The sequence below is a fragment of the Schistocerca cancellata genome, chromosome 4 (assembly GCF_023864275.1).
Source record: "Schistocerca cancellata isolate TAMUIC-IGC-003103 chromosome 4, iqSchCanc2.1, whole genome shotgun sequence".
In the NCBI taxonomy this organism is placed as follows: Eukaryota; Metazoa; Arthropoda; class Insecta; order Orthoptera; family Acrididae; genus Schistocerca; species Schistocerca cancellata.
In genome coordinates this window covers 661,535,242-661,550,398 of record NC_064629.1, presented here as the reverse complement: position 1 = coordinate 661,550,398, position 15,157 = coordinate 661,535,242, and the positions used below count along the sequence as shown (strand labels likewise).

At 41.6% G+C, this 15,157-nt stretch overlaps 1 protein-coding gene across 1 annotated transcript in view; it reads left to right on the top strand.

Annotated features, from left to right (window-relative positions):
* The window catches only part of LOC126184371 (uncharacterized), a 73,916-nt gene that overhangs the window by 38,486 nt on the left and 20,273 nt on the right, over nt 1-15,157 (top strand). The gene's annotated exons all lie outside the window — the stretch shown is intronic.

Here is a 15,157-nt window from a genome sequence, read left to right as displayed (position 1 = left end):
AAATTCTTCTGACGCATAAATCGATGCCTGTAATTTTACTATTTTCTTTGTATCTGATATTACAGCGCTGTTGGCACTGTTGTTATTGAATCTGATTAATTTACCGGATGACAGTTTTACGGAATAAGAAAATGGTTCAAGGTATCGTTTATGTCAGAACAGACAATAAATAAAATCTATTAATTTTGCACTGTATGTAACTCAGATCACTCTATACTGCGTTAACACTTCGTTTCCGATGGATATTGGGCACACAATACTCGTAACGCAGCGAACATAACTGCTTTGAAAGTAGGCTCATACAATAAGCAACCTTTAACCTAAGCACATTTCCACTGAGCCGCATCCGTGATGCAACACCTAATTTTTGACGTGGAAAAAACGGTAACACCATTCTCTATTGTATTAATGTTTCGAATCTCGGTTCCAATTTTGACCTGTATAAATGCATTTGTTTCTCTTATTTAGGTTTCTAACATGCCATATCGTTGAGTTTCTGGTTTTAGCCGAAAGCCTGCTTAGCTAATAATAAGGGAAAAATAGACCAATTTCTCACCTACTACCTAATATGTGCTGGTTAAGTAGATAACAGTCGTTTCGTTTAGCAATTAACGTCTACAATAAAGGACAAATTAAACTCATTCATTCCTCTCTTAATTTTACGCATTAATACCGTAGCAATGTAGTAAATGCTATACGTTGCAATAATAATTCATCTTTGCTATTATTGGATGATCCCTGATCACAAGAACAGTTACACTGATGAGCCAAAATGTTATGACCACCTGCTTAATAGCTTTTTTTTCGTCTTTGGAGCGAAATATATATCACTGATTCTGCGTATCAGGGATCCGACAGTTTTTTGGTAGGTTTGTGCAGGTATGTGGCATTAGATGTCTACGCACAGGTCAAGTAATTAGCGTAAATAACGGGCAGCTGATTTGCGTACACGATGACTGCGCCCAATAGCGATCCAGATGAATTCCATAGGGTCTACATCAGGCGAATTTGGTAGCCGAGACATCTACGTAAGTTCACTGTAATGCTCCTGAGACCACTGTAGCATGGGCCTGGCTCCGAGACACTGACAATTATACGGCTGAAAGACGACATCGCTGTCGAGGAACACATCAAGCATGAAGAGGTGCAGGTGGTTCGCAGTCGTCAGCGAGACTTCGATTACTACCGCAGGCCCCACTCAAGTGCAGCAGAACGTCTCCCATAGCATAAAATTGCTCCCAGCAGCCTGCGTCCGTGGCGCGCTGGTCGTTTCGAGCCGCCGTTAATCTCGATGACGACGCTTCTGGACACGACCATCGACTTAGTGTAGAAAAAATGTGATTCACCTGAAGAGCTCACATGTTTCCATTGATGGACGGTCGAACCCCGATGGTTTCGTGTCCACTGCAATCATAACTGACGATGTCGTTGAGCCAACATGTGAGCAGGTAGGGGTGGTCTGCTGCGGAGTTCAATGTTCCTCAACGTACGATTAACGGTGTGCTCCGAAAAACTTGTGCGTGGACCAGCATTATGCTCTTTCGGTAGAAATGCTACAAATCACCATCTATTCTACTTTGCAGAGCAGAAAACCCCGGCCGGCTGAGGTGGCCGAGCGGTTCTAGCCGCTACAGTCTGGACCGCTACGGTCGCAAGTTCGATTCCTGCCTCGGGCATGGATGTGTGTGATGTCCTTTGGTTAGTTAGGTTTAAGTAGTTCTAAGTTCTAGGGGACTGATGACCTCAGAAGTTAAGTCCCATAGTGCTCAGAGCCAGAAAACCCTCGAACCCCACATGCTGTGAAGAATCGTGAACGTCCAACCATCTAGCACCTAGCGGTAATTTCACTGTACTTCTACCTACTTCCGTAGATGCTCATGACAGTAGCATGTGAACATTCGATCAGCTTCGCCGTTTTCGAGATACTCGTTCACAGGTCCTGCGTAATAATAATCTGTCCTTTGTCAAAGTTGCTTATTTCAATGGATTTCCCCATTTCACGCCCACATCTTCGGTAGAGCGATCACCCATTCGTGTCTGCTCCGCTTACATACTTTTGTTACCGCGCCAAGTGCCCGCCAACGTCGCAGAGGGCAGTAGTCATAATATTAGGGCTTATCACTGTATTTGGTGACGATTAGTAGCTGTTAAGTACACTACTGGCCATTAAAATTGCTACACCAAGAAGAAATGAAGAAGATGAACGGGTATTCATTGGACAAATATATTATGGTTCAAATGGCTCTGAGCACTATGGGACTCAACTACTGTGGTCATAAGTCCCCTAGAACTAAGAACTACTTAAACCAAACTAACCTAAGAACATCACACACATCCACGCCCGAGGCAGGATTCGAACCTGCGACCGTAGCCAAATATATTATACTAGAACTGACATGTGATTACATTTGGGTGCATAGATACTGAGAAATCAGTAGCCAGAACAACCAACTCTGGCCGTAATAACGGCCTTGATACGCCTGGGCATTGAGTCAAACAGAACTTGGATGGCGTGTAAAGGTACAGCTGCCCATGCAGCTTCAACACGATACCACAGTTCATCAAGAGTAGTGACTGGCGTATTGTGACGAGCCAGTTGCTCGGCCACCATTGACCAGACGTTTTCATTTGGTGAGAGATCTGGAGAATGCGCTGGCCAGGGCAGCAGTCGAACATTTTCTGTATCCAGAAAAGCCCGTACAGGATCTGCAACATGCGGTCGTGCATTATCCTGCTGAAATGTAGGGTTTCGCAGGGATCGAATGGAGGGTAGAGCCACGGGTCGTAACACATCTGAAATGTAACGTCCACTGTTCAAAGTGCCATCAATGCGAACAAGAGGTGACCGAGACGTGTAACCAACGGCACCCCATACCATTACGCCAGGTTATACGCCAGTATGGCGATGACGAACACACGCTTCCAATGTGCGTTCACCGCGATGTCGCCAAACACGGATGCACCCATCATGATGCTGTAAACAGAACCTGTATTCATCCGAAAAAATGACGTTCTGTCATTCGTGCACCCAGGTTCGTCGTTGAGTACACCATCGCAGGCGCTGCTGTCTGTGATGCAGCGTCAAGGGTAGCCGCAGCCATGGTCTCCGAGCTGATAGTCCATGCTGCTGCAAACATCGTCGAACTGTTTGTGGAGATGGTTGTTGTCTTGCAAACGTCCCCATCTGCTGACTCAGGGATCGAGACGTGGCTGCACGATCGGTTACAGCCATGCGGATAAGATGTCTGTCACTCGACTGCTAGTGATGCGAGGCCGTTGGGGTCTAGCTCGGCGTTCCGTATTACCCTCCTGAACCCACCGATTCCATATTCTGGTAACAGTCATTGGATCTCGACCAAAGCGAGCAGCAATGTCGCGATACGATAAACCGCAATCGCGATAGGCTACACTCTGACCTTTATCAAAGTCGGAAACGTGATGGTACGCATTTCTCCTCCTTACACGAGGCATCACAACAACGTTTCACCAGGCAACGCCGGTCAACTGCTGTTTGTGTATGAGAAATCGGTTAGAAACTTTCCTCATGTCAGCACGTTGTAGGTGTCGCCACCGGCGCTAACCTTGTGTGAATGCTCTGAAAATCTAATCATTTGTATATCACAGCATCTTCCTGTCGGTTAAATTTCGCGACTGTAGCACGTCATCTTCGTGGTGTAGCAATTTTAATGGCCCGTAGTGTATTATTTTCTCATTCAGCTTGCCATCTGTTAGTCGTATTATAAATTTTACCAACAGTTTCAAAGGAGATATATGGAAGAAACAGAGGAAAGCAAATTTGTATGTAGAAATATAATGTGAAAATGATACGCTGCACACGAAAATCGAGGCAAATAAAAAGGAACACAGAAGTAATAGTCTGCAGATTTAAGAGTAGTAGAGAGTTCTCAAGGCTGTGAAGTAAAAGGCGAGACTGTAATCTCTTGCACGTGTGGAAAGTATTTAACGGGTCTGGATGTGCATGGAGCTGTGAAGTGATGTGCGAAGCTGCATTACGACACCGCTCTCTTCAGACATCCAGACTTGTCCTTCTGACACCGTTAGGCGCTTACAAACACTCCACGCCTGACTCAGGAACTTCCTCGCGTGACCGCGGTTCCTGGCAAATGAAAGTAAAACGCATGCCATAATCCTTACTCACGCAGCATATCAGAAGTGATGGCATGTTACTCAACTTACTCGCCTCACTCATTGCGAACCATTCGATCGGCGTGTATTTGACGAAGTGTGGGAGTAATATCAGAGCTACAGTTTAATTTTTCCGCTAACTCAGTATTCTCTTCTCATAGGTTGTGGCTTTGGACTCCATCATGCGGGTAACACTGAAATGGTGAGAGGCGTGGGTGGGGCAAAATGTACACTTAACAAAAATTGAGAGAACTAGCTCTGCTTCCTCTTTACGCTATTCACGAATGTTGCGACTGACAGTACATTTCAGTACGCGTCTCCTTTTTAAGTTTAGTGTTGTGAACCTTCCACAACATGCACGCAAGTGGGTTAATTGGTTCCTTAGAATCGTCTGCGAAGAGAGAGTTTTAGAATTACAAATGTCGTGTTTCACGTTATAAATGACGTATAGATTCTAGGGCCTAACACTGAATGTTTTTCGTTGAAGTATTTCACATTCTTCAGTCACTCCGACTTTAGACGAACCTCACACATAGAAGCAGTACTGAAGTATGGATCGCAACAGATTCATGCTTCACCGTTACAGAAACTTTTTTTTTCTTTTTTTCAATTTTGGTAAACATTTTTGGAATACAGTGATCAGTATATTATTATATTTTGACTAAAGTTCAGTCTTGATCACACCATTTATGTTTCAATGACATAGGTAACTGGTTTCGGTTATTTTTACACAACCATCATCAGACCCACGGCTCCCTTAGGATGGTATGCGGAGCTCTCCTCAGCTGCTACGACGTCAACTGATCAACGATCAGTTGACTTCGTAGCAGCTGAGGAGAGCTCCGCATACCATCCTAAGGGAGCCATGGGTCTGATGATGGTTGTGTAAAAATAACAGAAACCGGTTACCTATGTCATTGTTACAGAAATGTTCCAATAAATCGCATCCACGGTCGATTCCTTCCACATTATAATATTCATATAGTTGGCCCATCTCATATAATTTTGTACGATTACACCACGATGTTTTAATATATTTTAAATGAACCACGTACACACATACGAGTTGAAATTGTCAAATCCGTCTTGCCAACACACCCTAACAACGTCCTCTCTATGAGCTGTAACTAACGGGTTGCCATTGCAAGTTTGTTGGAGGAGGAACCAAAACTGCAAAATCGTCCAAAAATAAAGGGTACTGTCCTTCTTACTATGGACACTAGGGTATTTTTGGCAACGGTGAAGTGGATAACATTTAAAAGAAGCGGTGAGGGGAAATTATTCTCATGCACGTAGTTGACTGTCAGAGTCTCACCAAATCGGTATCCGATAAAACCTATTGATAGGAAGAAACGAATCAATGCAGGCAGATCTCGGAAGCCCCATCAATGGATATGTTCTAGAATATTGTGCCTCGAAATTCTGATGGCGCATTTTATAAAGGGTGTTTGTTTTATTTTGAGACAACTAAATATCTCGAAAACGACGCATCGTACGAAATAAATGTTACTGATGAAAAGTTAATAAAGTGGATATCTATCTGTGCTGTGCTACGTATTACCACCTCGTAATCACCCCCTCCCCTTCCTGCTTGGGCGGGGTCAGCTTCTAATTTTCAAACTGTAGCCCCCGATTATTATTACATATTCGGATTCTACGCCAAAAGATACGCACAGTTTACTCTAATCATTTTTTTGCCATTCGTGGTGCATGACGCTGTAATCGATAAATATCAAGTGAGCCTGTTTCTGCAATTAAGAACTGACGCATTTGATTGTGTATTTCATGCACGATGCATCTGTAAACATTTGTATTCTAACGGTTGGTATTATGTTCGAAATTTAATGTTGCAAATTTGATTATACAGTACATTAGCCGTTTCATTGTCTGTTTACCAACTGCGCTTAGCGTGACCCAGGAACAACGACGTGGGTGTAATAGTTTCTGTTCTTATCGGGATTTTTGATGTCGGTGAGTCCACTTGCCTCTCACTATTGTGGTCCTTGATTTCAGCGAGTCCCCTGTCCTTTCACAATAACTGCAATTCATAATAAATTACCAAACACAAGGGCTTCCATTTGCATCGTAAATGAAATGAAGAATCAAATGCGTCGGTTCTCAGTTGTAAAAACAGACATGATATTTGTCGATTACAGGACCATCTACTACGACTGGAAAACAATGGTTTGAGTAAAGCGTACGTATTTTTTGGCGTATAATCCGAATACGCAATAAAAATGGGGGTTCCCATTCGAAAATACAAAGTTGACACAACCCAGGCAACGGGGTGGGTTAAGGAAGTGGTCAGCTATAGCACAGACAGATATCCTCTTTACTAAACACCCTTCACGAGTATATCACAAATATTCCTATTTTATGCCGTCTACAGTTACCACATGGAGAAAAGGCAGTTGTAAGACACCGTGTTCTTACGTCTGAAATAGTAGCAACCTGCAACTGTGTCAAGCTGTCTACCGTGGGTCGAACCCGCTGAACTCACACGGAGTGTGGCTAATTTGGTGCCTGGCCCCTAGTAATCAGACCAGGTAACTTTTTACCATTTGTTCCAACGTATTTTCTGCTCAGTTCATTAGGGCGTTGCTTTTATAATTACTATAGCAAGTATAATCCTTCCCTGGATGTCTCGCTCCACAATTTGGAAAATTGTTCTGTTTGCTATATTAAATGTAACTATTATAGCAGGATTTTCTTTGATTCGGTTCGCAGGTGTCTCAGCATACTGTCTCTATTAATCATCTTTTGGATGTGTTAGCTCCTCTTACATTTCCAAGCCAACGTGACGCGTGAGTTGAACATTCCAACGAAGGACTTTCTTGGCAATTTCACATGGTTGTACGAAACTTCTGTGCATTGTATTCGATTTGGAAGGGGGGAACTATGTAAAATACTTGAAGCATTAAAAACACCATCTTAACTTTTCTCTATTTTTATATAGTTCTACAGTTTCTACATTACATTTTTTTTTGTGGTGCTGTGGTCTTGCTTCCCTTGCTTATGTCGAATCTAAACACTTATTTCTTTTGCTATCGTCGTTTCTATTTGTTACACACGCATTTGAGATATTTTACCATCAAAACACAAGTTTTTGCGACACTTCCGCGTGAAATGGAGGCAGAAACCTTGTGTTCTGCTCATAAAATGTCTTAAATACATTTGTAACAGCTAAAAACGACAACATTAAATGAAATAAATAAGTATACCAACACTTCATCAACAAGAGAAGTAAGACCACAGCACAAAAGAAAAATGACAAACTATAGAGTTCATGGTAGAATCCAAATTTCCAAAATTCATAAGTCATAACATAACGTAAGAAAGAACGTAAAGAAAAACCCACTAAAGGTAGCACTGAAAATGCTGAAACATGTTTGAGTAAAACAAAATTAATGAAGCGGTGTCATGCATGAGGTGGATTTTCTCTTCAGATACTGTATATGATTTGGTCGTGATCGAGCGCAGTACGCCCAGTTGCATACAATGCCAAATACAATTCCCACACGGAGAATGGGCAGATATAGAACTCTATATTGTTGGATCTGAAGTCGAGCCATTGACATATACTATCCGATTAAAAGTGCCCGGACACCTATTAGTGGACACTAATATGGCGAGTATTCACTCCTTTCCTTTATGGTGGCATGAACTCTACTGGGGACACTTCTAGTGAGTATCTCGATTTCTGTGGTGGAAAGGTAGCCCATTCTTCCTCAAAAGCCGAAACCAGACAAGGTTTTGAAGTTTGACGATGGGTTCTGGAGCGAAGTCGACGTTCTGGCTCTTCCCTTAGGCGTTCCATTTGGCTCAGATCGGGTCTCTGAGCAGGCTAGTCCATTTCAAGAATGTTATTGTTCATAAGTTATTGCCCCGCTGATGTTCTGAAAGTGTGCATTGACATAATATTAAAATCATCTGAACCGTTCCTCAACTATATACAATACACAATGTTGTAAAATGTGTGCCTATCCATCTGCATTTAGCGTTTCCTTAAGCACAATAATTGGGCCACAAAATAACTATGAGAAACATCCTCGCACGGTAACACCACCACCTCCGGTCTTCACTTTAGGCACTGCACGTGATGGCAAGGTAGCGTTCTCCAGGCAGTCACTGAACTCAAACCCCTCCATGGTATTTCCACAGGGTAAAGGGTGAGTCATCACCCCAGTCATTCGTTTTCAGTCATCCACTGTCAAGTGGTGTCGATCTTTACACCACTTCAAATATCGCAGTGACTACAGTAATGTGTGGCTTATGAGCAGCTGCTCGACTTCTGTACCCCATTTATTTTAAACGTCTACCCACAGTCACGGTGCTAGGTGGTCTGCTGGTTGCATTCTGAAATTCACGAGTGATTTTTTCTGCTGATTTGATGCGATTTTATACAACCACCGTCCTCTATGCTCGATGGTTCCTGTCCTACAGTACAGATCGCTGCCAGACTCATCATCCACCACAATAGTGGTCAAACCCCAGACTTCTACAGCCCGATGAAGTGCCTACCACATTACATCCAGAAAGTGTGATTGGGTTAGCGCCCTTTTTGACGGTAGTATGCCGTACAAACCTGAAACAACAAGCTGTGCCCAGTATTTAGAAGCAATCACAAGTCACATCCTCTACAAGAAGAGTAGCATAAGTGATCCACAAAACTATCTCTCAATACCTTTTTTCCATCAATGTGTTGTGTGATCTTAAAATACATTCTGAGCACAAAACGTGAAGACGATCCTGAACAGAATGACCATCTCCGTCCCAACCAGCATGGACTCTGCAAACATTGGTCATGCGGAACCTAACTCAGGAGTGTCTCGCATGACATCCTGAAAGCCGTGAATCAAGGTAATAAGGTAAATGTAACGTTCCTTGACCTTCGAAAAGCATTTAATTCACTACCACACCAACGATGACTAAATAAGGACGAACATATGGGGTACCAAACGAAATTTGTAACTGGATTGGAGATAACTTGTTAGGGTGGACGCAGCATCTTATCTTGGATGGAGAGTCACCGATACGGACAGCAGTAACTTAAGCCGTTCCATAGGGAAGAAGGTTGCGTCCCTTGATCTTCATGTCGTATATTAATGGTCTGGCAGACAATGATAATAGTAAACTTAGATTATTTTAGGTATAATGAAGTAATTCCTGAAAAAAGCTGCAAATCTATCCAGTCAACTCTTGATAAGATTTGAAAATGGTGCGAAGATGGGCAATCTGCTTTAAAAGTTCGTAACATAAAACTCTGCGTCCTTCAAAATTAAAAATGGAAAAAACAAAAACAAACATAGTATACTACGACTACAACATCGACGAGTCACAATTGGAATCAGTGCACTCATACAAATACCTGAGAGCAACAGTTTGTAGGGATATGAAATGGAGTGATAGCATAGGCTCAGTCGAAGAAAAAGGAGGTGATAAGACTTCGGTTAATTGTTATGGTATTGGGAAAATGTAGTCAACCTCAAAACGAGATTATTTACAAAACTCTCCCGCAATCTATCCTAGAGTATTCCTGAAGTAACAGACGATACTGACTTATACAGAGTGGTCATATGTTTATTTGACGCACAGGAGAGGCACTGATAAACCTGAACTGGCAGACACTATAAAATAGACACCAACTACTCTGCAAAAGTTTACTTACAAATTTTCAAGCGTCAGTATTAAATGAGAAATAGAGGAATAAACTACAATGCCCTATACATCGCTCCTGTAGAGACCGCGAAGCTAATATTGACTTTACCATAGCACATACAAAAGCATTTAAGAAATCATTCTTCCCGCGATCCATATACGAATGGAACGAGTAGAAATCCTAATACGGGTAGAACGGGAATTGTCCTATGCCATACACTTCACAGTGTTTCGCAGACTATAGATTTAAATGGCTGTCTAGATGTGAAGACTGCAACAGCATGGGCTAGCAGAGGGCAGTTGTGGACCTGATCGATCCACAAAATTTGGTCTAAATTGTGACTGACCCACTGCTCACGTCGGCTGCCAATACTATCTCCTCAGAAAACCTCTAATATTTCTGTCTTTTCATAATTTTTCATTGCCCCGTTACGGGGATACCTGGCAGCAAACTTCATCCTTTCTTTAACCTTTCCACCAAGCACGACGGTGACATTTCAGCATTACGCCATCCTTCTCTGTTGCAGCTATTCGGTTGGAAGGTGGCAACTACTCATTTGTATGCTTAATGCGCTTCTGTAGAGACTGGATGTCTTCAGCTCTTGCATGTCACTCCAATGTCAGCAATTTGATCTGCTGGAAATGTATTTATTTATTCGTTCAATTAATCTGAGACGGTTTGGACTATAAAACCCTTTGTTATACCTGATTTGCACTCTTGACATACAAATAACACAGTAGACATTGATTAACACTGATAAAAAAACGAAAAATTTGTGATATCGCACCTTTCATCCATAAATGTTGGTGTAATAATTAATTTCTTGCCATGTGGAGGTAAAAAACGAAAAGATTCTTACCGCAGATGCCACCAATTGACGTTTACTAGATGCTCAGCTTCTGATTGTTATTTATTTATACTAATAACAGTTAATTTCCTATAATTATATAACTGTGTTTTACCAGAATATTATTTTAGATCCAGATCAATTATGTAATTAAACTAAAACACTGTTTCACGCCAAAGTATCTGCATTCTGAAACTCCTTCAAAGCATCTACGTCACTCAGCATTCAACGAAAGACCAGGAGTATTAATTTAGTTGTTGGTGCCACGAACAATACCAAAAACAGATATCTACATTTCAATATCAAGAATAGATATTACACAAACTCATAATGACAGCTATTCATGTAAGGAGTAAAACAGCTAATATATTTAGCTTGAGTCGAGTGACTGAAATTTACATCAGGTAGAGTATAATCAATTGCTGTTCCTTCTTTATTGTAAATAAAATAAAGAAAGCGGTTATAAACACATCGCAGACAGCGACATAACGCCTCAAGGTGGCCGGACTTAGTGAGTTTCAATTTTGCGCTGTATTGCTTGGAACGAAAGACGACGAAATATCCCAAGTTAAAGTTTTGAGATGCGCTCGGTGGTGTACTCGTATGACGTGTTTGGTTGCGCACTGGCAGTGAAAGGCAGGAATCTGCTTTCACATATTGGTGTTGCACCCAGTTTTAATCTGCCACGCACAAATATCATACTTAACTGTTGTAAGAAAAATAACAAAAAAATTAGCAACAAACGTGTTTTGATGGTTGAAGCAACAGTTAAACTAATAAAGTCGCATTGATATACGGCTAAATCGAGGCAGGGGAACATAATATTGATGGTGGTAATAACGGTAACAAAGTAATAAGAGGATATTTGGCTTGCATCAGCATCTAGTATAAAGGGAGATAGGAAAAAGACTAGGGATACGAAGATACAAGAACACAAACGACGAAGAGAGAGTTAAAATTAGTAATATAATTGACCTTAAAACAATAGTAAACAGCATAAATCGTTTCGAAAAAATAGGATAACGGTAATGAGCCATCAGTGAGGACTGATTCGCTGTTGGCAGGCATGAATTCTTTTGGTTCTTACCGTGATGAATTTGCGTGTTTAAACAGGAGAACGTAATACATGGTTTTCTTAAATGGCCTGTGGTGAGGGTTACAGTCAAAACAACAGCGTGCTCTGTTTCAGAAACGCATAGCAGTAATAGAGGCAAATGTTCAAGATGTTTATGTTTTACGCGCAGCCGTAGTCAGTATACCTGACTACGACAACATGACGTATATGTGATATATATGTGGCGAAGTACTAGCCTGAAGTGTACACCGAGAAACTGGTTTAAAAGACGCAGTCGTTGCAGACATACTGCTTGCTCAGTCTCATTCAACAAGACGCATAGGTGAACAACAGATGTACGTACCCATGTGGCTTGTCAGATATTCTTCCACCTTTGATTTAATCTTCACACAGTTCTTACGATTTTATCCTATTTACAGATTGTCTTAGATCTATGAGGACAAAAATAAATGAGGGGGGATGTAGTTGTAGTTGTTTACTGAACTAAAGAAACGTTTGCTGTGTGCCACATCATTTGCTGCTACTAAAATACGATATCCATTGTATAGTTCAGTAACGTGGGTCCGAGGTGATTGGTTTTGGATAGCTGAATTGTGTCCACGTAGGTGATAGCGCTGCTGCTTTGCTGTCAGCGGCAGTTACGCACGGCTTGTTGCAGCTTGAGCCATATTTATACCTGTCCATGTGTTGCAACAGGCGTTTGGTTCCGTCAGCCGTGACACTTTCTTCTAAACGCCACAACTGCGTCTCAGCGAGGGCGTGTCCACTGGAACGTGCAGCTACTTTGTATCTGCAAGAAAATCAAAACACCAGCCTACATTGGCGGCTACGAACTTCACTTTGTAAGTGCCTTTAATTTTATACAGGGTAACTATATATCGCAATGTACAATTGAAAAAAGGATAAGTTTTTAATTGGAACTAAAATATTAAATAAAATTTCAAATTTAAGGCAAGACAGGAACGCTAAAGGAAAATATCAAATTACAGGAAGTAGTTACAGAGGTGTTAGACTGAGAACCGCGACCTTCACGTAGCAGTTAAGGTGAGTTACTCATGACAACATTGAACTGGGATTACATTTACCCTATACGAAAACGTCAAGAGAGCTTACTTGTTATTATTGCAGTGATGGGTACAAGAAAGATGCCTCCGCGAAGATCGGTCCGCTGATAACATAATATTGCAAAGGGTCAGATTTACCCTGGGCAACATTACGAATTATCATAGCTGCAGATCCTCCCATTTTCAGCACAACACTACCGATCTGAATAGAATAATAATAATAATACTTTTTATTATTATGACACGCTAATGCCCTTTCGTGGAAGTGTTGCATCCGTGAAGCCGACAGCATTCTTTCCCAAATGAGGGTGAGCGCCTGCTTGCATAAAATTTGTGATTTCGAAGGTCTTCTTTACTGAAGAACGTATTATTGCAAGTATGTTTCCTGTGTATAGTAGTCATCGTACCAGAGACTGAGTAAGCGGATTTACCGTTCTTGAATCTCCTATATCTTCAACAAATTTAAGATCTTATGGAGCACTCGTAAGGCTGAAAACCGCTACTAGGTTCGACGACAAATTTTTACACAAGACATGCTCGATGGCTATGGGGGCTGCTGTCACTAGAAATTGCACCACAATATAGACAGAGGAGCAGACGTCAGACAAGCAAATACTTTCAAGTCGTCAACAGTCTAATTATGGCGCACACTGTGACAGGTGTGCCGTTTTCGATGGCGAGCCCTAGAGAAGCATAGGCCTATATCATACACTGACGAAAATGGAAGTGTTACACCATGAACACCTTGACCGAACACTACCAAACAAATACTACTGTGCTTCCATGCCTGTGAGATATACTGATTGCAATGTCATCATCGTGCGACCTTATTTTCACTATTTTCAATTCACAGAAATGCCATTCCTACAGATGAAGAACTGCGTGAGCACAGGTTAATACTGAAACATTAAAGTGGTGATCTCAATATAGCATTTCCAGAGGACGTATACGTGTAACTTATCGCCATCTTCTGGACTGTGAGAAATATCAAATCATTGCCATGAGGGACACGGAATCATCATACCGATGGATCGCACAGGCGATTGGCTATAGTTGCAATGAGTGTAGAACGGATGGTGGCGAGATGGGCTGTGGACAACAGTGTGACAAGAAGAGTCGGCAAGGGTCCTTCCACTAGGACTACACCACGAGAAGATCGTAGGATTGTTCAGCTGTCTCTGCCGTATAGACGGACGACAGCAGCTGAAATGCTGGCAGAGGCTGTAGACAGAGTGTCACCATGAACCGTAGGGAACAGATTGCTAGAAGCTGGATTGAGATCTCGAGTTGTCGTGCATCGTTTGCGGCTGTCAACATACCATTAACAACAGAGACTTGAATTACAATGAGAGTTGTTCATCGATGAGTCTCGCTTCTGTTTGTGGTGGAGTGAACGACGACAACTTGTCACAGGAAGTAGCGATTTTCAACCCCCGTATCTCTCAAACACCTGTAATCATCGTGTGGGGAGCTACTGGATGTGACAACATGATTAATTTGGTAACTGTGTGAGGAAAGCCGAATGATCACCAGTATGTGGAAAAAATCGCGAACTCTGTTGTCATACCCTTCATGACCAGGGTACCAAACTGCATATTCCAATAGGATAGTGCGAGAGATAACACTGCAGTTCACAACACAATTACCTTGACGATTGTATGGATTCTTAACTGCGCAGGCCCACTATTTGACACCAGTGGAGCTTGTATGTATTGTGACGGGAAGACGCATACGTTCATACTATTCTCCAACCAGAAGTCTTCAAGACATGACACAGCAGGCGTTTCAGGCATGACAAGAAATTCTACAATATGATATTCGGAGATAGTTGCTTCCATGTCACAAAAAATGCCGGTCTATTCTCCTCCATTAGTGTCGTACTCTTGTTGATTAAGGACATCGTTCTGAATGCAGTGAAAGTTTAGTCATTTAATACCCTTTATGTTAGCAACATTTCTGCAAAATTTGATAAGTATCAGTTCCTCATGAAGCCTCACTTTCCATGTCTGTCAGTTTATGTTTTATGAATGCTGGAATAATTTTCAACTTAAGGCCACCAAGGATTACATTTTACACAATATTACATAAATCATCGGCCACGAGCCCTATGGAGAGAAGTCACTCGAATATAGAGATAGATGCACTTTTTTTCCAAGATCAGAACAACAGAATTCCTTAAATTTATGAAATATTATAGAATTAAAGTAATAACTGTAATTTTATTTGAAAAAAGAGACAGCATTGGTCGTATATTTTTTCTATTGCAAAATCGATTTTCTGTCACTGAGTGACCATCTTCAGTGCTATACTGTATAACAAATTGGGATGCACTGTCACTAAGCTTACGGCAATCACATAGAGTCTAT